At 46.0% G+C, this 21,937-nt stretch overlaps 1 protein-coding gene across 6 annotated transcripts in view; it reads right to left on the reverse strand.

The window, feature by feature from the left end:
• MYOT (myotilin) overlaps positions 1 to 21,342 on the reverse strand; it is a 103,243-nt gene extending 81,901 nt beyond the window's left edge. For 3 of the 6 annotated variants that reach the window (XM_077326740.1, XM_077326742.1, XM_077326736.1), the window contains exons 1-2: positions 21,193 to 21,340; positions 10,065 to 10,140 (exon numbers count right to left, since the gene is read on the reverse strand). The gene's annotated coding sequence lies outside the window, so the exon portion shown is untranslated. Of the gene's footprint in view, positions 1 to 10,064; positions 10,141 to 21,192 lie in introns of all 6 variants that reach the window. The other 3 variants (XM_077326738.1, XM_077326739.1, XM_077326741.1) reach the window with 2 other exon arrangements.
• Between the last annotated feature and the right edge of the window lie 595 nt (positions 21,343 to 21,937).

Genomic DNA, 21,937 nt, shown 5'->3' on the forward strand with positions numbered 1-21,937 from the left:
TAGTAGACCATACATTAAACATGAGTCAGCAGTATGACTCAGTGGCTAGAAAGGCAAATGGGATTTGGGGCTCTATCAAATGGAGTATCATGTTCAGATCACGGGAGGTGATGGTTCCACTTTACTCTGCTCTGGTTCGGCCTCACTTGGAACAAGTCCAAAGGAGGACAAAAAGATGGTGAGGGGTTTGGAGACCAAGACGTATGAAGAAAGGTTGGGGGAACTTGGTCTGTTTATCCTAGAGAGGAGACGACTGAGATGGGATCTGATAACCATCTTCAAGTATTTAAAAGGGTACCATATAGAGGATGGAGCAGAGTTGTTCTCTCTTGCCCCAGAGGGACAGACCAGAACCAATTGGATGAAATTAATTCAAAAGAAATTCCATCTAAACATCCGGAAGAAGTTCCTGACAGTGAGAGTGGTTTCTCAGTGGAACAGGCTTCCTCGGGAGGGGGTGGCTTCTCCATCTTTGGAAATTTTTAAACAGAGGCTAGATATCCATCTGACAGAGAGGCTGATTCTGTGAAGGCTCAAGGGGGTGGCAGGTTACAATAGATCAGCGATTGGGATGTGAGTGTCCTGCATACTGCAGGGGGTTGGACTAGATGACCCATGAGGTCCCTCCCAACTCTATTATTCTATGACTAGATTTAAAGCCCATTTTATATGTGAATAAAATGGGTGCTAGATGTTCCCCCCCCCGCCCCTGAGTCCCAAAGGCTTCAGCATTCCTGTGGCCGGCGTGTGGCGGGTCAGCGAGGTGGGCCACGGCCGTGGGGCCGCAGAAGCCTTTCTCCTCCTGCCCCCTCTGTAGCGCCGAAGGCTTCTGTTGAGGCGGCCCTCTGTTGTTCTAAGGCGGCCAACCTGTAGTGTGGGCTGGCGGCTCGAGAGCGTACGTGAGCTGTGGGGAGGCCGGGTCGGCGGTGGCCTTGAGGCGCCCAGGCATGTGCGGGGCTGAGGGAGGCCGGGTCGGGTGGTGGCGGGCAACGGGATGCTGGCGGCCGGTGGGGGTTGGATGGAGTGGGAGGGGAACCACACATGCTCCGGATCCGGCGCATGCGTGGTGTCTTGTAGTCCTGTGGGCGGGGGAAGGGTGGAGGGAGGCAGGGATGCATGTGCAGAACTCCGTGCATGCGTGGGTCAGTTAGTTGGCGGTGGGGCAGCCGCGCGGGTCGCGCAGTCTACTGCTGTTGTTGCCGCAGGCCGGAGCACTTCGGGGGAGAATGGGCCGGTGTTCGAGGAGGTGAGTAAGGTAATCTGTGACTGTATGGTTGGGTGTCGGGGCAAAGGGTGGTGTGGGGGGTAGGGTTTTGGGGTGGGAAGCATGGCGGAGTAGGGGTGCTTGTAGTGCGGAGTGTTGGGGCGGTTCGCGACGGAGGAGGGCTGAATGTCGGGGAGTGTGGCTCATTGCACAGTGGTAGGGAAGGGGGAGATGTTGGGGGGTAGTCAGGGGAGGGGGGGAACCGGCGGGCAGCCGTGACCGGCGGGCGGTGGCTGACCTGATTCTGGCGGCGGCGGGAGGGTCCTTAAGGTTGGCGGCGGGTATCTGGGAGGCAGAAGGCGTCGTGGGAGCCGTGTAATTCCTTGCCGGCTCCCCGTCGAAGTGTGGAGGGTGTGCAGCTGGAAAAGAGCAGGGCTGTTGCGTCGAAGACGAGGCGTCCCTGCTCCTTTCCCCACATCGATGCGTAGTCTATGGCTGCCAAGGAGGCAATGGGGAGGTGCACGAGGATTGACACTCAGAGGGGCTTCACGGATCCTGATTCGCCTCTCCGAGTTTTTATCCTGGACAGGGCCGGCCCTAACTCCTCCCAATTTGCCCTTAGCCTTTTATTAAGAACTGCGGAGCGGTTTACAGATTCTATGATTCTAAGTCCAAATGCTTCTTGTTCTTTGTTGGAAGCAATAGAGAGATCCTATTGAGTTCATATCCCCTGGGCCAGATGAAATGCACCCGAGAGTGCTCAAAGAAATTTCCAGAGAACTTGCACAACCCTTGTCCATCATCTTCGGGACCTCTTTAAGGACTGGAGATGTCCCGGAGGACTGGAAGAGAGTAAACATTATTCAGATCTTCAAAAAAGGGAGGAAGAATGACCCGGGAAACTACAGACCAGTGAGTCTGATCTCTGTTGTGGGGAAGATAATGGAGCAGATATTAAAGGGAGCGATCTGCAAACATCTGGAGGACAATTTGGTGATCCAAGGAAGTCAGCATGGATTTGCCTCCAAGAAGTCCTGTCAGACCAATCATAGAATCATAGAACCATAGAATCATAGAGTTGGAAGGGGCCATACAAGCCATCTAGTCCAACCCCCTACTTAACGCAGGATCAGCCCAAAGCATCCTAAAGCATCCAAGAAAAGTGTTTATCCAACCTTTGCTTGAAGACTGCCAGCTTGAAGACTGCTCACCACCTCCTCAGGCAGCCTATTCCACTGCTGAACTACTCTGACTGTGAAAATCTTTTCCCTGATATCTAGCCTATATCGTTGTACTTGTAGTTTAAACCCATTATTGCATGTCCTTTCCTCTGCAGCCAACGGGAACAGCATCCTGCTCTCCTGCAAATGACAGCCTTTCAAATACTTAAAGAGGGCTATCATGTCCCCTCTCAGCCTCCTTTTCTCCAGGCTGAATATTCCCAAGTCCCTCAGCCTATCTTCATAGGGCTTGGTCCCTTGGCCCCAGATCATCCTCGTCGCTCTCCTCTGTACCCTTTCAATTTTATCTACGTCCTTCTTGAAGTGAGGCCTCCAAAACTGTACACAGTACTCCAGGTGTGGTCTGACCAGTGCCATATACAATGGGACTATGACATGTGATTTTGATGTGATGCCCCTGTTGATAGAGCCCAAAATGGCATTCGCCTTTTTTACCGCTTCATCACACTGCCTGCTCATGTTTAGTTAGGCCAAGGGACCAAGCCTGGATTGTTTGGTATGTTCAGGATGGTAGCTGGAGGCATGCAGGTATGATTGCCGGTCAGTAGGCTTTTGGTATAAGGTGGTCTCTAGGCATCCATTGTTTATTTTTACAGTGTCCAGAAAATGTATATCTTGTGTAGATTGGTTCATCGTCAGGTTGATAGTGGGTTGAAAGTCATTGTATGCCTGGTAGAAAGTATCCAGGGCTTCTTTACCTTGTGTCCAAACGACAAAAATGTCATCAATGAATCACAGTATATGAGAGGTGTGAGTGGGTGAGCATTCAGGAAGCATTTATCTAGGTCTGCCATGAAGATGTCCGCATATTGAGGCGCCATGCGGGTGGCCATGGCTGTACCATTGATCTGAAAGAACAAGTCATCCCCAAATCTGGTTATAGGTGAGAACAAATTGGCTAGGTTCACGGCTCTCCCCAGAGTTGGCCCAAGGATTTTAGGTGCCCTAGGTAAATGGCTTCATGCTGCTTCTGCATTGCTGCTACTTTCTCTCCTGCACAGTGGAGAAGCTGCCCATGCAGCACACTCACTGGAGTACTGTGATGTCACATCTCCCAAAAGGGGAAGATTAGGAGCAAAAAGTAGCCCGAAAAAGGCTCTGCCCAAAACAGGTAGGGAGTGAAAGAGTAAACTCATAATGGGCCACCCACTGCACTGACACTGGGTGGGGTGGCCACAGGGCTGGTTTTGGCACCCCTCCCCCTCTAGGTGTCCTAGGTGCACCCTTAGCCATCTCTGCTTCTCCATCTTCCACTTTATCTTCATAATCTTCATAATAACTCCATGGCAGTATATTATGCTGAAAGATCGTATCTGGCTAAAAATCACATGATAAAAATCAAGGCTGAATTCATTTCCCAGTCCTAGTCTGGTATTCATATTGCTGTACTATATTGGCTTTCCTTTATATTTTATTTCAGTGTTTATTTTCCCTCAGCCCAGATGACTTCTGGTATTAGCATCAGATTGGGTGTGTGGGGGAAAGAAAGCCAATTGTATTTTGGTACAGAATTTAGCCTTCGTCACCTGAATGCTCCATTTTTCCTCCAAAAATTCACCCCCAACCATACCTTTCTTGGGAAAGGAGTGAAAAGTTCACTCAAAATATTGTCCTTGGAAAGTTAGGATTTTAAATATTTCTAGGAGTTTTCTTTTATCTCCCTAAAATAGCAGTAATGATACTTTGGATCAAGATTAAAACCCAGAAAACTTTGTTGCATTAGAGAGGCAGGAAAGCTATATCCATAAACATATTTTCCCTGGATACCCATGAAAACAGCTATTGGATGGATTTTCCATGATATAACAAGCATTTCGTTTGATAATATAGGATAGAGCGCAAATTTCTGAAATGACAAAGCGAATATGACTTTACTTGCATAGTCCTGGTAACTGCCACAGTTCATGGAGAAATTCTTGGCAATGTGCTGATTACCTGTCGGGTTCAATATCCGTACTCCATTCAGGACCATCTACCTACATCGTCTCAAGAAAAAGGACTATGGACCCTGATTTTTGTAGCATTCATCACTTTGCTAAATAAGGTGCCTGCCAGTGTCTGTAATGAGGAAGGCAATTGTTTTGACATAATGCTAAGATTTGTCTCAACATAGTTAATTACTTTCTTTGTTAATGTTAACTGAAAGGGTTTTAAGGAGCATCTTTGTTGCACTGGCTCATATCTTGTTCACCCTTCTCAAAAAGACTGGAAATTTTTCATCCTAAGTCTGCTGCAGGCATTTTCCATCTCTAGAGCCAACCAAAGAAATGCTTAAGAGGGAAAAGAATGGGTATACAGGCAGTGGGTATCCTCAGCATACAAAACAAAAGTTTGTTAAGAATAAAGTGAACTGGATAAAGTTAACTAAAGATGGAAAACTGTAGATAATCTCATAATGGAGAATTATTTAGAATTTACTGTATCATCTTTCCCAAATGGAACATACCATCACTTCTGCATTTGTGAAAGCAGCTTGTTATTGTTAAGAGCTGGGTGGGTTTCGAGATATGACAGCTTCTGCTTAATATCTTTTCATGTTCACAGTTAGAAGGTACAGAATGAGCAAGCCTGGAATTCACATGAGAGATCCTGGAACTCTGATCTCCTCAAATAGAGAGAGGCATGCCTCTCATCAGAGTAGGATTTGCAGAAACTCATTTTTTGACCTAATGAGGATGAGACCTGGTAGAATTCCAGGTTAGTTCTTGGACAGCAAAAAATCAAGAATTTGAAAAGCTAAACAAAAAACGATGCAGAGGTAGGCGGAGAAGATGGAGCTAAGGGAGCTTCTACACAAATGAATATGTGGGAGATCGTGGTAAACCAGCATGTCAATAACTTGTATGGCATCCATTTTGATTGCTGGTAGTCGTATTCCTCAGGCTTGGCAGAGGGCACTAATAGCAATTGTAAAGTGCCTCCCCCCACCCCCGGAAGTGCTTCAGCAACATACTTCCTGTTTACACTCCACTATAACTGATCTCAGTGTTGTCTGGAAGTAAGTTAGAAGATAGATTCTGGGTATAAGCTTTTATGTGCATGCAGACCTCTTCAGGTGCATTGAAACAGTTTCCCTCAAGCCTGACATATAGGTAGGGAGGAGCGGGTAGTTGCCAGGAAGGACTAATCAGAGTCAAGATGCATAAGGAACTCAGCTACAAGTGTAGCAGAGGTTCGATTAAAGCAGTTGGTAAGATCTGTGAATGGCAGCAAATTAGCTTACAAATAGTTATCACCCAGTTACTACTGAATCTTGACTCTAACTAGACCTTCCTCACAGCTAACTCTCCGCCTTTCTCCTCTTATATGTAAGGCTTGAGGAAAACTGTTTCAATGCCTATGAAGAAGTGTGCATGTGCATGGAAGTTTATACCCAGAATTAAACTTTGTTGGTCTTAAAGGTGTCACTGGACTCAAACTTGGTTCAGAACAAAATGGCAACCCACTTTAATCTATTCCAGAAGATTAAAATGAGAGAATGGAATATTTTATTTTGCAAAATAGATGTCAGAGATCTTAATGTGGATACACACAGGAAGCAGATCAGTCACCAATAGTTATTTTCATGTATCCATTTCAAGTTTTCATTAATATCAACTGGTTTTAATAGATGTATTTTATTATTTAAATGTTTTATTCTACTGTATTAAAATGCTGTGAGCCTTTGGGAAAGGACAGCATATAACATTTGCGATCCAGAATTTAATTCACAACAGGAACGGGATAAAATTTCACCTTGATAATGCACTATTTCTCACCCTTAAAGTAAATACAGAAACAGTAATACAGGCCTAGTTTACATTACTGAGATAATACATATAAATTATATTGAGCACTTGTGGAATTGTGATATAGATACTAAGAACACAATCAAGTGAAAGTTACCCATGGCTAACTCCCATCAACAGTATCTTTCTTTATTTGCTTATATTCTGTTGGTCAGAGTGTCTTGTTCACACGTGTAGGTTTGTCACTGGATAACTACATCAAGTGGTGGCTTGAGAATAAACAATCACAAGCCAGATAGCACTAGCTGAATTTTCATATCACAAAAAAGGCCTTCTTTGCAGGCTAATTATCATGTGTTGAGAATTCAGCTGACATCTGTGTGTGTGTGAGCCATTAAAGTAATCATTAAACAGTGTCAGGAAGGGGGAAAGGATATATCCATATTATTAGAATTGCTCTCAAATTATTGTTTGTTTATTTTTTCCGGTTCTTCTCTGATATGTTTTCACTCAGTGATTCCTATACATGAACACAGAGCTGATGTCTTTCCTGTGTGGAACTGAGCACTCTTAAGTTACTCCCTGTCCCGCTCAGAGTGAATGATTTTAGTGTCTAGTTTTGAGGCATCTTTTAATGCATCGTGGTCATCATCATTATTGCTCCTGCTAACTGATCCCACTGCATCATAATATTGTTGATGGTAGGGGTGCTCTTACCTTGCCTGGGTAATTTGTGCTCATGGCTCTGCTTCCCTATACATTGTACTTTATATCTGCCATGGTAGAATTCAATTTTCTTGCTATCTGGCAAGCTCTCTGGTTTAATAAGATCACATTGATTAGTTTAGTCAGTCCAAAAAACATTTGCACTCCCTACCATTTTCATTTTCATCTACAAATCTGATAAGCATGGGCTTTATTTTTACATCAAATTCTTACTTGGGAATATAGTATTGATCTTCTGGAAGCCCAGTCCCCTGGTCATGTTAAGCAAGCTACTGCTATGCCATGACCCTATGTTTCTTTCAGCAGAAAAAACAAAGTATAGTGTTGAGAAGGTGGGCTGGAGCTAGAAGTGTAAAGGAAAGTCCATCCAGCTGATAACCCATGGCAGATGGTCGTTGAGCAAAAGTACTGCACACCTAGAGATGTGACCACCAGAGAGCATGCTAGGTTTACCCCTGCACAGACCTCAGACTGGAAGGGGGAAGGGTTAGCTCCTCCCAATTAGGGGCTTCTCCTTTAAGGCAAGTTTGTCACATGACCAGGTGTGGCCTAATATGATAATATATTTATCATATTGCCAGTGGATAGGTCTGTTTCTCTCTGTTTGGTTTAATTATTAGACGGTCCTTCTTATACTCTTGTATAATTCAGAACATTCACCTTTCCTGGTCCTGATACAGCACATCCTTATTTCACAGATGAATCTGAAGAAGTCTCATTACATTGATTGTTCAAATCTTCTACATCAGTGTTCCTTTCCAGAATAAGAGTGAAGTAAATGACATTCCAATATTACCTTCAGCTCTAATATTTTATTTATTTTTATTCCACTCTTTCTCCAGAAGCTCAAAGTAACTAAGGTGGTCTCCTCCTTCCCCAAATAATTCTGTGAGAGAGGCTGACTGCCACAATAAGCTATATGGCAGAGTAGATATTTGAGCATCTCTCTCTAAAGACTCTAATCACAATATTGTTGGAATGTGCAAGGCTGCAGTGTGCATAACTGAGCAGAATACAAAGAGCATCATGATGGGGCAGCAGAGGAGACATATGTTTAGCATAGTTAGAATAGGGATTTCCAGGAAATTTTTAAATACTCTTCTTCAGTGTCCTGGGTGTAGTATGTATGTATGAGGCTTTCTACCCACTCCCAGTCTGAATAAATCCCTGCTGTCTACACTGAATTCGATTTCCACTTTATTTATTTATTTATTTATTTATTTATTTATTTATTTATTTATTTATCATACTTTTATACCGCCCTCCCCGGAGGCTCAGGGCGGTTTACATTATAACAGAGAACCATACATAAAACAGTCTGTAGAACATGTACACCAATAACCAACAATTGCAACCAAACACAACACAGTATAACAATAAACAATCATAACACAAACAGGTCCAGGGCTTGTTGATGGGATTCTGAGGGCGGTGGGGGTGGCTTATTGATTGATTTTGATTTGATTTTGACTTTGATTTGGGGCACTTTAAATTTTCCCTCTGCAACATGCATGATTGATCCGGAGTGACCCTACCTTTCCCCTGTGATATCCAGAAGTAGATATAACCCTCAATATTTGAAAAATCAGCATCAGTAAATGTGCAGATCTCTGCTTTTTGCAAATTAACTTCCTGCCTCGTGCCTCTAACACTGACATAGCAAAGCAGTCTTCCCTGACTGGCCAGGGCATCAGTTCAAAGACTTCTTGGTTCCTAGTTCAAGGCTTGTCTTAAAGTGACTGTACCCCAGAAGCCCTAACTTCTCTCAGCAGAGATTTGCCTCTTAAGATTTATTCCCCCTCCACTGCTATCTCCAATCCTCCCCCGCCCCCATTCAAGAAATAAAAGAGACTCCTGCTGTGCTTGGCTCCCCTCCCTGCTCTGAGCTTTCCCAATCAAGTGCAGAACACTTGCTGTTTCAATTTGCGGGGGGGGGGGGGGTCCGGTAGCAGAAGACCCGAGTTCAAATCGATCTGAATTCAGCAGGATCCACAATGGAAAAAAAAACAAAATAAGTGCAGAATCAGCCCTGATTGACTCAACAAGACACTTCCTGTTCTTTTGAATACACTTCCTCCCTGCTTGCCTCCAGAATAGTTAAACAGAAAAATGACTGCAGCTAGCTAGATAGTTAGGTCTCATTTCTCCTCCTTTCTATACATATTTGGTTCTCTTCTGAATAAAATTCCTAAAATAAGCTTAACACACATACCCAAATATAAAAAATAATTAACCGTCGGTATTCTGAGCACACTGAGCAATATTTCATATCATGAGTGTAGCGATAATAGACACCAGTCTTTCCACAAAACGGTAAAAACAAATCCAACTTTTCAGGAGAAGAGTCTAATATCTCTTAACCAGGGGATATTCTCCCACGGAATGACAGACACCTGTATTGGACAGAGCAAGTGCTAACTCTGCTTGTCCCTTCTCCATACACTGGAGAGCCAGGTTGCCTATTAACCTTTTGCTCATGCCTGCATTTAATGCGTTTGTAAACTTATGACATAAAAGGTAAGCTTTATTTTAAAGTGGAAAACTGCTCTGGGAATTGAGAGAAAAGTCTTCCTGGAGCTGCGGGGTGGGTAGGCTATTGGCACCATGCGCAGCTGTCTTCCACTACAAAGGAACAGAGCTCTCTCACTGGTTGAAGCGTTTGACCTCTGGAGGGGAAGAGCCCTGATTGCTAGATTGGCCCCCCCTCCCATTCTGTGCCCAACATGTCTGGCTACTTTCCTCTGTATGTGATGGTCAGAGAAGACATGGATATTAATACTGTAGGGTCAGCCTAAGAACATACAAGACAGGTGTCTCTACAAACACTTTTGTGTTCTGAAGCATGTAGTCTACTTTGACAGATAATGAGAATTAGAGAAACAGGGATAACCACATTGTGAATGTTCATGCAATAAACTTTGTTCTAATGCTGAGATTAAGGAGCTGGACTCTTCTGCCACTCAGTCTTCTTTTAAAAAGCCATTTTCCCCCAGAAAGGGTTATTTTTGGCTATACCCTATTGGGAGACCAAAAGCATCTCTTACATTTTCATCCCACCCTGAAAAGCATTAAGAATGGGAGCAGTGGGGATGAGTTGGTAGCCAGAGTGTTATCTCCTCCAGCTCTCACCCTTGCTTGTCCATGCTGTGCTTTAAAATTGCTCACCTGCTTTGAAGGGGATTGGTAGCGACACAGTCCCGACACATGAACCTTTGACCATCACATTTAGCTTGGCAGGGAGCTGCATAAAAGTGGAAATGAAAACCTGGATTATGTGATCTGTTGCTATCCATCTAGTCAACTAAACCACACAGAAATCTCCCTTTTAAATTTCTCACTCCACTGAAATACTTCCCAAACAGTGATTCAGTTTTTGATGGATGTAAAAAGACAGCAAATGCCTTGAAAAAAACTTCTTGAAATTGCGTAAACCTACTTTTCCAAGTACTGTGTGTATACTAGGTATGCAATAATAAAATAATAGTTCCATTTCATAAGGGGGGGGATAATACTGTAAATAACAAAGAATATTGCAAATGATAAATATTGCAAAGAATAAATAAAGTATATTTAGTATAAAGAATAAAGTATAAAGAATAAATACAGTATATCCTCTGGAATGACAGAATGTATAAATAATGAAACTGTGTTGTTGGCATTCTTTGTCTTTATAACTTTATAAAGAGTCAGCAAAGAAGATGGCGGCGGAGTGAGAGCAACTAATTAACGCTCCTCCGATAAGTCTCTACAAAGCCTCTAAAAACCTTTTTGCAGCTGTTTTGAAAGCAGCAAAATATCTTTTTGACCTTGGCTGTTGCCACACAGTGAATTTTGCTAATTGCAGTTATCTGCAGCTGCTGGTTATATCACCGAACTGCTATGGCCTTATTGCTCTGCGGTCTGCGACACAGAGGATTTTCTCTGCTTGTTGAAACATCAGGACGCTGTTTTATTTGAGCCTACTTTGGTCATTTGTGGAGGAGTCATCACTTCTTCTTTCTGTTCCTGCTGCCGGTGTTGCTTCTTCTTTCTGTTCCTGCTGCCGGTGTTTGCTACCTTTGGGCTGCAAGTTGATGCTTAAAACTGCAGACTACAGACCAAACAGGTCTCATCCACTGAGGGAGCAGGTACTAGGATTACTGTGATTAGCTTGTTGCCAACTCTCCGTGATCTTGGCCCTCTCTTTACCCCTGCTGCTGCTGTTGCTGCTATCAACTTGTGCTAAGAGAGTTGGAGCTGTGATCCAGAGGCGTGTTACTTGGCTGCTTGGTTGTTTTGCTACTTTGCTGTTCTATACTGTGGATTCATCAGGAGCAGATACCGATCTCGCCAAGCTAATTATTGCAGGCCAAACTCCCAGCACCAGATAAATGGGGGAGGACGAAGGCGAGGACGCTTCCACTTTAAGATCTGAACTGGGAGTGAAGAGTTGGCTCCCTTGGACACCACCTAGTGGCGACCAGAAGAACTGCAAGGACTTGGTCCAGCTGAGAATCGCCTCTAGCACCACCTGGTGGACAAGCGAAGAACACCTGTCAACTGTATTTTTTGTACTTTTTGTAATTTTGCCTGTGGTTGCCTGGACTGGCCAGTCTTGATATTAGGGGGGGGGGGGTTAGTGAATAGGGATTTTTACCCAGAGAGAAATAGAAGTTAGGGCAAGACCAGTGGTGCTGAAGGAGTGAAATGGAAGGGCTAAAGAGAACCCCTTATAGGCGGGATCTCGCCCCTAGAGTGTAGCTCCTGCCTCGCCAGCTGCTAGTTAGATTAGGGTGGACGGGAGGGGAGGGCTGGGTGGGAGTAGTACTAGGGAAGGGCGGGCTAGGGTGGGTTAGTGCAGCTAAGCGGGGGGGGAGAGGTATGCAAGAGGTTAGTGGTTTGTTCTCTCTGGGGTGCGGGAACATGGAGAGAGAGGTCCAAATAAAGGGGGGGCTTGCACTGGGGTCGGGATTCCAACGATCACTGGCCAGGGGCGCTATGGCTGGGGGAGGAGGTTGGACAAGACAAGGGGTAGGAGCACTGGTGTCCCGTATAGTAGCGATCCCCAACCTGTGGGCCGCGGACCACATGTGGTCCGACTAATTGGAGGTGGGCCCTGAAGGACACCTTCTCCCCCCACCCCGGCCCTTTACTTCATCCCCCCAGCCCTTTACAACACACTTCATTGTTGTGGCGTGTCTGTATCTTATTTTGAAGGGATGTTTAAACATTACCATAGTGATCAGAGAGCGTTAGGGCAGTGGTTGAGAATAGAGGAGTAAACTACCCCCCCCCACCGGGCCTCAGTAAAAGGCGTTGAGTGGTCCCCGGTGAGTGCTCCCCAGCGTTGAGCGGTCCCCAGTGATAAAAAGGTTGGGGACCACTGCCATATAGGACCCAGCCATGGAGACACGGCTGGCGCCCTGGGTGTGCTCAATCCCCTTCTAACCGCCGTCCCATCTCCAGGAATGTGAGGGTGGGGGCTAGGGTAAAGGGTCCAACATTGGTCTTGTGCAACGCAAGGTCGATTAAGAACAAGGCCTCGACTCTGCAACACTTCATTGCGGAGTTGAAGGCAGACCTTGCTTGCGTGACCGAGACCTGGGTGAGGGAAGGCGAGTCAGCGGCCCTGAAAGAACTAGCTCCACCAGGATACTCGGTCCTTCACCAATCTCGGACCCACAAGAGGGGAGGGGGGGTGGCAATTGTGGTCCGGGAGGTCCTCACCTGCAGGGCTCTCCTGGCGCCGGAAATCAGTGGAGTGGAGTGTGGCGGCTCCTGATTGGCACCTCTGAGTGTCCATACCAGCCCAAGCAGCCAATGGGGAGCCGCGCAAAGCGCGGCTCCCCATTGGCTGCTTCGCCCGGCCAGGGAATCACCACATAGACTGGATTGCCAGCCGATGCGGTGAGTCCTCTGGGGGGCTGTGCCGCCTTCTCCTCCCACTAAGGAAAGGAGCAGGGACGCGGCATCAAAGACGCTGCGTCCCTGCTCCTTTCCCGCCCTGGGTCCCTTCCTCATGAGCCTTCTGCCGGCCCCAGAAGCCTCCGTCCCCTGCCCCCTTTTCTCTCTGGCTTCTGCCAGGGCCGGGCTCTTCCTCGCAGCCGCTTCCCCCAAATCCAGCCCCGGCCTCGCTGAAGCCTTCCCTGGCCCACAGGGGGCAGGAGGAGAAAGGCTTCTGTGGCCCCACTGCAGCCCCCCTACGCTGAAGCCTTTGGGAGTCGGGGGGGAGCCCCAGCCCATCTAGCGCCCATTTTATTTAAAATTAAAATGGGCTTTAGATCTAGTAATAATAATAATAACTGAATTTCATGGTCACTCCATAAAATGGCTCTGAACAGAGTAGTTGGCCTTTAAAAAGAATAATTTGGATATTTCATGAGAATCATTTGGATATTTCATGAGTGGGATGAAAAAGCAAGTAGATGTAGCTCTTCTGTTTAGTGAGCAAAGGTTCTAGCATATCTCTACGACTTGTTTTTTCATTGTCTGTATATATTAACCAACTGGTACTAAGAATGATTTCCTAATATGAATAGTTAAGCAAACATCACTTGAATGTCATATAGCCTGTATATCTTCATTGCATTCGATGGCTGTGTCAAAGTCCACACCATCACTAAGTATGCTACCCACAAGTGTGCTGAGGCTAAGGAAAAGTTCAAATGGAGGTGCTGTCAATGTACTTTGGGTTTATTATTATTAATTAATAATAATTAGAATAGTATTATACATATAATTATTATTTTAATCCTGCACCAGCATCATGTCCATGGTAGGGGGGTGGCAACCCTGATCTAAGAGACCTTTCCCTTCAGGGACTCCCTGCACCATCGATTCTGGGGGTTGAATGTGTTGGCCTAGGGTGGGAGTCAGTCGAGAATGTGGTGATCTGGGAGGTGTACCACTTACCCACTGCACCCTCAAATTCACTTCTGGAGGCAGTGGCTGCCTGGGTGTTGCAGTACCCCAGACTTTTAATTCTGGGGGACTTCAATATCCATGTGGATGCACCATCCCCAGGATTTGGGCCAGATCTGGTGTTGGCCATGGCAACACTGGGGTTCTCAAAATTTGTTGCTGGTCCCACCCATCAGGCTGGACATACCCTCGATTTAATCTTTGCTGCAGCTGTTGAGGTAGATTTGGTGGCAAATAACATCATTCCATAGTCAAACGACCATGCCCTGAAGGTTCAACTAAGGACACCTCCTCCTCACTGTTTGGGTGATGAACAGATTCCTGAATGCTCTTCGGGATCCAACGCCCTCCAGCATCTCACTGGCGGCCACAGTGATAGTCCCACCTGTTGGATTCCATTGATGAGATTGCTCCTCATTGCCCTCTCTGTCCTCACCTCAAACGGGTGCCCTGGTATTCCCAGGAGCTTTGGGAGAAGAAAAGGAAGTGAGACGGCTAGAGCGAGTGTCTAAGAAGACTCGTGATGAGGCAGCAAGGACATCTCATCGCATGCTTAAACGATTTCTTTTCTGTGGAAATTGCATCCCCGAGCTCTCACCCGGCACAATGATTTAGGATAATTAGATCTCTTACCGCCCTGGAAAAGGGGCACCAAAATGTTAGGGAATTGGATTTGATATGTGAGGCTTTATTGAGCTAGTTTGCAGACAAAGTCCTGTCACTCTGCTGGGACCCACCTGCCATGATTGATACAGTTTGTGAACTGGAGGCTCCATGTCCATTGGGGGGGGGATGATGTTTGATGGTTTCAGACTGCTCTCATTCACTGAAGTGGACAAATTGCTGGGCTAGGTGAAGGCGACCATTTGCTCCTTAGATCCTTGTCCGTCATGGCTGCACAAATCAGGTGACAGGCGGTTAGGAGCCCCTTTGAGGGAGATTGTGAACCTCTTCCTTACAATGGGTGAGTTCCTCAAAGGGCTTAAGGAGGCAATGTTTCGTCCTCTCCTCAAAAAACCATCTCTGGACTCATGGGACCCCGCCAACTAAAGCCAGCTCTTGCGTCTTATGTTTCTGGGAAGGGTAGTAGAGCGGGCCACAGAGGACCAGGTCATGGCAATTTTGGAGGAAGCTTCGGCCCTGGATCTATGCTAGTCTGCCTTCTGTCCTGGCCATAGGGTGGAGACTGCGCTGGTTGCTTTTATACATGATATTCTCACCAGCTGGACTGGGCATTTAGGCCATCCTCATTTTGTTAGATCTGTTGGCCACATTTGATGTGGTCGACCATGAGCTGCTGTTCTACTGCTTTGCCATCACTGGGATTAGGGGGACTGCCTTGAAATAGCTAGTCTCCTTTCTTTGGAATTGGTCATCGAGGGTAGCTGTAGGGGAAGAATTGTAGGACCCTATGGCACTCACATGTGGGGTTCCTCAGGGGTTGATACTCTCTCCCACACTTTTTAACATCTCTATGTGTCCTGTAGCCCAGCTGGTCCAGGGTTTGGGGCTGGGATGTCACCCATATGCGGATGAAACCCAGCTCTACCTTCTGCTGGATGGCCAGCCAGACTCCCCCTGGATATATTTGCCAGTTGGTTGGAAGCAGTGGCTGGATGGCTCAGGCAGAGTCATCTGAAACTCAACCCCTCCAAAACGAAGGTCCTGTGGCTGGGTAGGAAGGGGCAGGATCAGGCAGCGTGCCTCCCATGGCTGGATGGGGTGCAATTAACACCTGCGCCAGCAGCCAGGAATCTGAGCATGATCTTTGATGCCTTGCTTTCCATGGAGGCTCAGATCTCGAATGTAGCCCAGATGGTATTTTTCATCTGTGCCAAGCACAGCTACTAGTACCCTATCTGTCCTTCGGACACTTGGCCACAGTGATCCATGCAATGGTCACCTCCAAGTTACCTTCTGTAACCCACTCTACATGGGCCTACCCTTGTCTTTGACCCAGAAGTTGCAGCTGGTACAAAATGCAGCTGTGGGGGGGCTCACTAAAATATCATGGAGGGCCTATATCTAGCCTGTGCTGAGACAACTACACTGTGCTGAGACAACTACAACGACCTTTAAGGCTATACATAGCTTGGGTCCTGCCTATCTGAGGAACCACTTATCTGCTTATGCTTCCCATAGGGTGCTTCGCTCTGTGGGTATGAATCTAATGGTTGTCCTGTTTCCCTGGGGTATTCGCCTGGCCTCAACCGGGGCCAAGGCTTTCTTGGCCCTGGCCTCAACCTGGTAGAATCAGCACCCAGAAGAGCTAAGGGCCCTGATGGAGCTATCAAGGTTCCACAGGACCTGCAAGATGGAGCTCTTCTGCCAGGCATTTGGTTGAGGCTGTGTGTGTGTTTGTGTGTTCATGTGTGCATGTGTGTGTGAGTTATGACCAGAGGATCCTGTTCTATATCAAGTGCCAAGCATTAATTGCAAGGCAAGGAAGATTGATGACCTATATATATAATCTTGGGACACATTTGTGCCTGGATGTGGGAGCAGTGAAGATATTGGGGGGGTATGTAGACAAACTGGAGCGTGTCCAGAGGAGAGCAACAAAGATGGTGATGGGTTTGGAGACCAAGACGTATGAGAAAAGATTGGGGGAGCTTGGTCTGTTTAGCCTGGAGAGGAGATGACTGAGAGGGGATCTGATAACCATCTTCAAGTATTTAAAAGGGTGCCATATAGAGCAGTGGTCCCCAACCTTTTTATCGCCGGGGACCACTCAACGCCTTTTACTGAGGTCCGGTGGGGGGGGGATAGTTTACTCCTCTACTCTCAACCACTGCCCTAACGCTCTCTTATCGCTATAGTAATGTTTAAACATCCCTTCAAAATAAGATACAGACATGCCACAACAATGAAGTGTGTTGTAAAGGGCCGGGGCGGGGGGAGAAGGCGTCCTTCGGGGCCCACCTCCAATTAGTCGAAGGACCACATGTGGTCCACGGCCCACAGGTTGGGAATTGCTAATATAAAGGATGGAGCAGAGTTGTTCTCTCTTGCCCCATAGGGATGGACCAATGGGATGAAATTAATGCAAAAGAAATTCCATCTAAACATCCGGAAGAAGTTCCTGACAGAGCGGTGTTGTGTATGTGAAATAGCAAAGGGCTGAGCTTGGGGTCTGGAGCAGGATCTAAGAAGCCCCAAAGGACAGCCAATGAACTGCCAGGTTTCCAACCACAGGGACCAATGAGTTTAAATCAATCAGGCTCCACTAATCCAATCAAGGCTCAGCGAAGGGCGTGCCCATGTGTATATATTTGGGAGCTTGTCCAGGCAAGTTCCCAGTCAGCGTGGTTACTTCCAATCTGGAATCACTATCACTATAAGAAATAAAAGAGCTGTAATGCTGGGAGGCTGGGAGTTCAATCAGCATGAGGCTGGGAGTTCAATCCCAGCACCCGGCTCAAGGTTGACTCAGCCTTCCATCCTTCCGAGGTCAGCAAAATGAGTACCCAGCTTGCTTGCTGGGGGGTAAACGGTAATGACTGGGAAAGGCACTGGCAAACCACCCCGTATTGAGTCTGCCATGAAAACGCTGGAGGGCGTCACCCCAAGGGTGAGACATGACTCAGTGCTTGCACAGGGGATACCTTTACCTTTAATGCACGACTGCGCTTCACTTATTCCCTATCGAACCCACTATACAATAAGCGGTTTCTCAGTGGAACAGGCTTCCTCGGTTCTCCATCTTTAGAAATTTTTAAACAGAGGCTGGATAGCCATCTGATGGAGAGGCTCATTCTGTGAAGATTCAAGGGGTGGCAGATTACAGTGGATGAGTGATAAGGTTGTGAGTGTCCTGCATAGTGCAGGGGGTTGGACTAGATGACCTATGAGGTGCCTTCCAACTCTATGATTCTATGATTCTTTTCCCTCATTGTTTTGCATTTTAAACCTGCTTTTACAAGCAGTGTAAGTCTTGTAATAATCTGGGATTATCATTAGTCTCAGTTCACTGGGGGTGGGGCGGGGGAGGAAAGTGACAGAAAAAACGTACTTTTTGGGTAGCTTTCTGGGAAACCTCTTTGCAAGCTCTGAAGGGGGAGAGGGAGGGGAAACAGAAAGGTTTGTAATAAAAGAGGAGGTGGCAGAAGCTGGTGACTCCCATTTTTTCACAGTGGCTGATAACACAGCAGAGAATCTGCTAGAGCTCAGCAATAAGAAAAGGATGCTTCGCATCAGAATTATAAAAGAAACCATGCCTGCATTTCTTTGTGTTCCTTTTCATTTATGGAACTGAACCACAATGGAGGTACGTACTTGATGCTTCTGTGCAGCTGCAATAAGGAACTATGTAAATAAAAAAGACCCAAACTATTTGGACTCCCCTCCACAGGTCACAAGTAACATTCCATCCCACACTACAGTAAAAAACAAAAAGAGATGTATGACAGACCCAGAAATCTGAAATCAAGTTTAAAGACTTCACTGCTGAGATTCTGTGCAGTAAGTTGTAACAGGCCTTAATTTGGAGGAAGGCTTCAGACTTGAGTCAAAAAGTCAAAAATGAAAGGGCTACAACATATTATAATATTACTACGGGCAAAGCCCATTGTATCGAAGAATACAACGGGCGCTAGAGCTTGGCATTGGGAAGAGGAAGGGGAGGAGTTGTCCAGTCTGTAAGGGCATGGGGTTGTCATGTGTGTTGTGTGGGAGGTTGTGGTGGCATGGTGGCAAATGAGGGCATGGGTATGGAGATATGGGTGTCAAGAACCTGTGGTTTGGAATGTTTGCTGAGTGTGGGAGAGGACTGACCTTTGGGAATTGTGGCATAGTGGTTACAGATGAGCTTTCCAGAGCCATGTCTTTAGATATGTGAAGGGAAAATCAGACTGGAAACTCTTCTTAGGGGAACGCAACCAATTCCTCCCAGTTCTGCGTCATTTCCCTTCTTGTATGAATTAGGTCACAGACACCGAAATTACCCTCTGCCCTAATACGCATGGGGTAGTCACAGTACACAGGTGTCCACTCAGTTCCTTCTTCTCCATTTTTTCACTGTTGATAAAACGTTATGTGCCTACATGCTTCTTTCATGGTTGCTCCTTAGAAGAACGGATGTTTGTACCCTGTTGTTTAATACCCAAAGGAATCTCAAGGTGGTTTTCAAACACCTTTTCCATTTGTCTCCCCACAATAGTCAACCTGTGAGGGATGTGGGGCTGTGAGAGGTCTGAGAGAACTGGGAATGGGCCGCAGTGACCCAGCAGGCCTCATGTTTCTCAAAGTCTTTTCCAATTGTCTTCCCTTCCTCTCCCCATAGCAGACTCCCTATGAGGGAGGTGGGGTAGAGAGCCTCACATGGAAGCTGGCAACCCTAAGAGGAAGACTCTTTGTGCACAGCAGTCTTTACCTTAGTAAGGTTTTTTATACTGTTTTTTTACTTGCCAAGCCAAGGTTGAAAAAAGTCATTTTAGTTCCCATGACTCTCCAGCCATTTATTTGTTCACTATTTCCAGTTTCAGGCTTTAAATATTTATTTAGACTTTCCTGCACTCTCCAGACTCACAGGACTGATGCTGGTCTGTCTGTCTTTGAATAGAATATGAACGGTTGCTGGTAAGGGTTGGCCATAGCCCATAGCCCAGGAGGGACACACCTGCACCACTCCCTCCCAACTGCAAGCAAAAATGGCTCCTTTGAAGGCTGGACTCTGAGGCATTGTATGATTTTGAAGTCCCACCTCCAAACCTCCAGGAATATTTCCAACCCTTTGGTAGCCAACCTCCAGGTGCGGCCTGGAGAGCTCCTGGGATCCTCACTTGCAGAGTATAAAGATGAGCTCCCCAGGCAGAAAAGGCTACGTTGGACAGGGCTGTGGTAGAGAAGAAACATTTAAGGCCTCCCACACAAGTTGTTGTTGAATGGAAAGACTTGAGGCCTACTGCACAGGGTTGTTGTGCAGATGACACAGGAGACAAAAGAACCAGTTTTCTCTGCAGAATAACACTGTGCAGTAGGCCTCAAATCTGCAGAGAGTTGCAAAGAAGAAATACACATGGCTTGGCTGTGTCTAACCCCCAGCCAGAGCAGTATTTTAAGTGAGAAGGGGCTTTTCTGTGGCCTCCCTGTCAGCCAACTGTTTGGCAGAAGGGGAAAATCCCCCCCAAAAGGAATGCCCTCAGGCTCCCCTGCGTTGCTCTTGGAAACACCTCCCTCCCCTCAGTCAGGGCCTGTCAGAGGCTCCTTCGCAGCAGGCCTGAAGGGAGGGGGAGGGAGTGCACTCACTTGCCTCCTGCCAACTCTGAGGTAATTTACAGTTGGGCATGACAGTTAGGACAGCCTTGGGGCGAAAAGGGCAGCCTGTCCAAGCCTCTGTTCTCATCCCCCTTGGCAGCCCTACTGACCTCCTCTCCCTGCGGTAGTCAGGAGCAGACTAGCAGCCATGTCTCCTGATTGCCCTGGAATTCTGGTCTGTCCTGGTGAGGGCCCAATTGGAAGGCACTTTGTGCCTTCCGATTGGCCCCTCCGCTTGTCATTCTGGGACCAAGGGGCTAATCTGGGAGTTTTGATCACGGACACAGCCCACCCCAACCCTCCTTACTGTTTTATTAAGAGGGACAGATAAGAGGGATAGATAATGAACAACATGATTTTGCCCAACTTAGTGGAACAGGGATAAGGTCCAAGCCAGCATTGTTAGATAGACATAGTAGGGATAAGGCAGCTCCATACATGTATATGAAATAGTTGATGACCTAACTCAAAACAAGTACAGCTATGTTGTGGACTTTACATTTATGTTAAGCTCAGAAGACATGTGCATATGGTTGTCAACAAGCCTGGAGAAGTAAAGGCTTCAAGTGTAGAAATGAATACCTGAAGCACTTCATTGTATGCAGGTAAATAACACCACCTGGAAATGTATGTAAAACACCATCAAATTGCAGCAGACTTATGGCAACCCCAACAAGGGGCTTTCAAGACAACTGAGAAGTAGAGGTGATTTGCCATTGCCTTCCTCTGTTTTCCTTGGTGATCTTCCCTTGAAGTACCAACTCTGCTTAGCTTCCCAAATTTTATGAGATCAGGCTATACCTTCCCTCCCCACCTAAGTAACACCCCATTAGATGTCTTTCACGGGTTCAGAATATTTTTCTCCAAGCTTGATGATAAACATAATATGGTGTGGATATCAGTTACATTTTAGTAAGTATAATTAGGAACAACTTTTTAGACAATCACATCTTTCAAGTCAAGGAGGAGCAATTTTTTTACAAAAGCAATGTTTGATTAAGAGATCTGTTAATTAATAGCTAAGGGATATTTACTTTATCCAATAGTTAGTCACCCTGAGAAGGGGCTGTCAAAGTTTGGAGGATCAGGAGTTGGCTTCATAAAGGAAAAACAATCTGTACGAATCTAAATATCTTACCTCAAAGGCAGAGTTGTTGTTCAAGCCAAGCTAGAAGAAAAGCCACAGATATTTCTTGTGTGATAATCAGGAGAGAAAACACTTGCTACTTTCACTGCAGCATTGAAGTCAGGAGAGTAGTAAGCAGAAATGCCAGATAGACTATTTCGGCAATGCATGACAGCTGGTCTTGTTTATTATAGAAAGTAGCTCTATGCTTTTAATATACAATAACATGCATTTTGGCTAAGATACTGGGTTTTTGTGGCATATCATAGGAAGCCTGGTGCCTGGATAGAAACTTCAAGATAATTTTCTTGGTAAAAGTTATCTGTTATGATGGGCTATAGACACGACCATTAAGCTGGCAGTTCCTTATGTCCTTATATTGATCAGAGGTGGGTTTGCCAACAACCTTTTTAACAGAGGCTTAATTTATGGAAGACTTAAAAAACACATTGCAGGATAGGGTTATAACAGTTTTCTGGCAAAATGCCCGTGACTCTTGACAGCTGCTAGAGGAGCAGATCTGGCAAATGAAGCTTTTCCTAGCATGGATGCATCCTGAACAGAAGAAATATCACTTGCTAAATGTTACCCAACTGTTAACAAAAACTATTGTGTGATAACTAGACTATGGGTCTGGGTACAACAAGTGGAGGGTATATCTGAACTACAGACTTGTAATCATTTTATTCCTGTACTACTATGAATTGTATTTTCCTGAACTGTAGATAATACCCTTTTGCTTATACAAAGTTCTAAT

This window comes from Paroedura picta, chromosome 3 (genome assembly GCF_049243985.1).
Source record: "Paroedura picta isolate Pp20150507F chromosome 3, Ppicta_v3.0, whole genome shotgun sequence".
NCBI lineage: Eukaryota > Metazoa > Chordata > Lepidosauria > Squamata > Gekkonidae > Paroedura > Paroedura picta.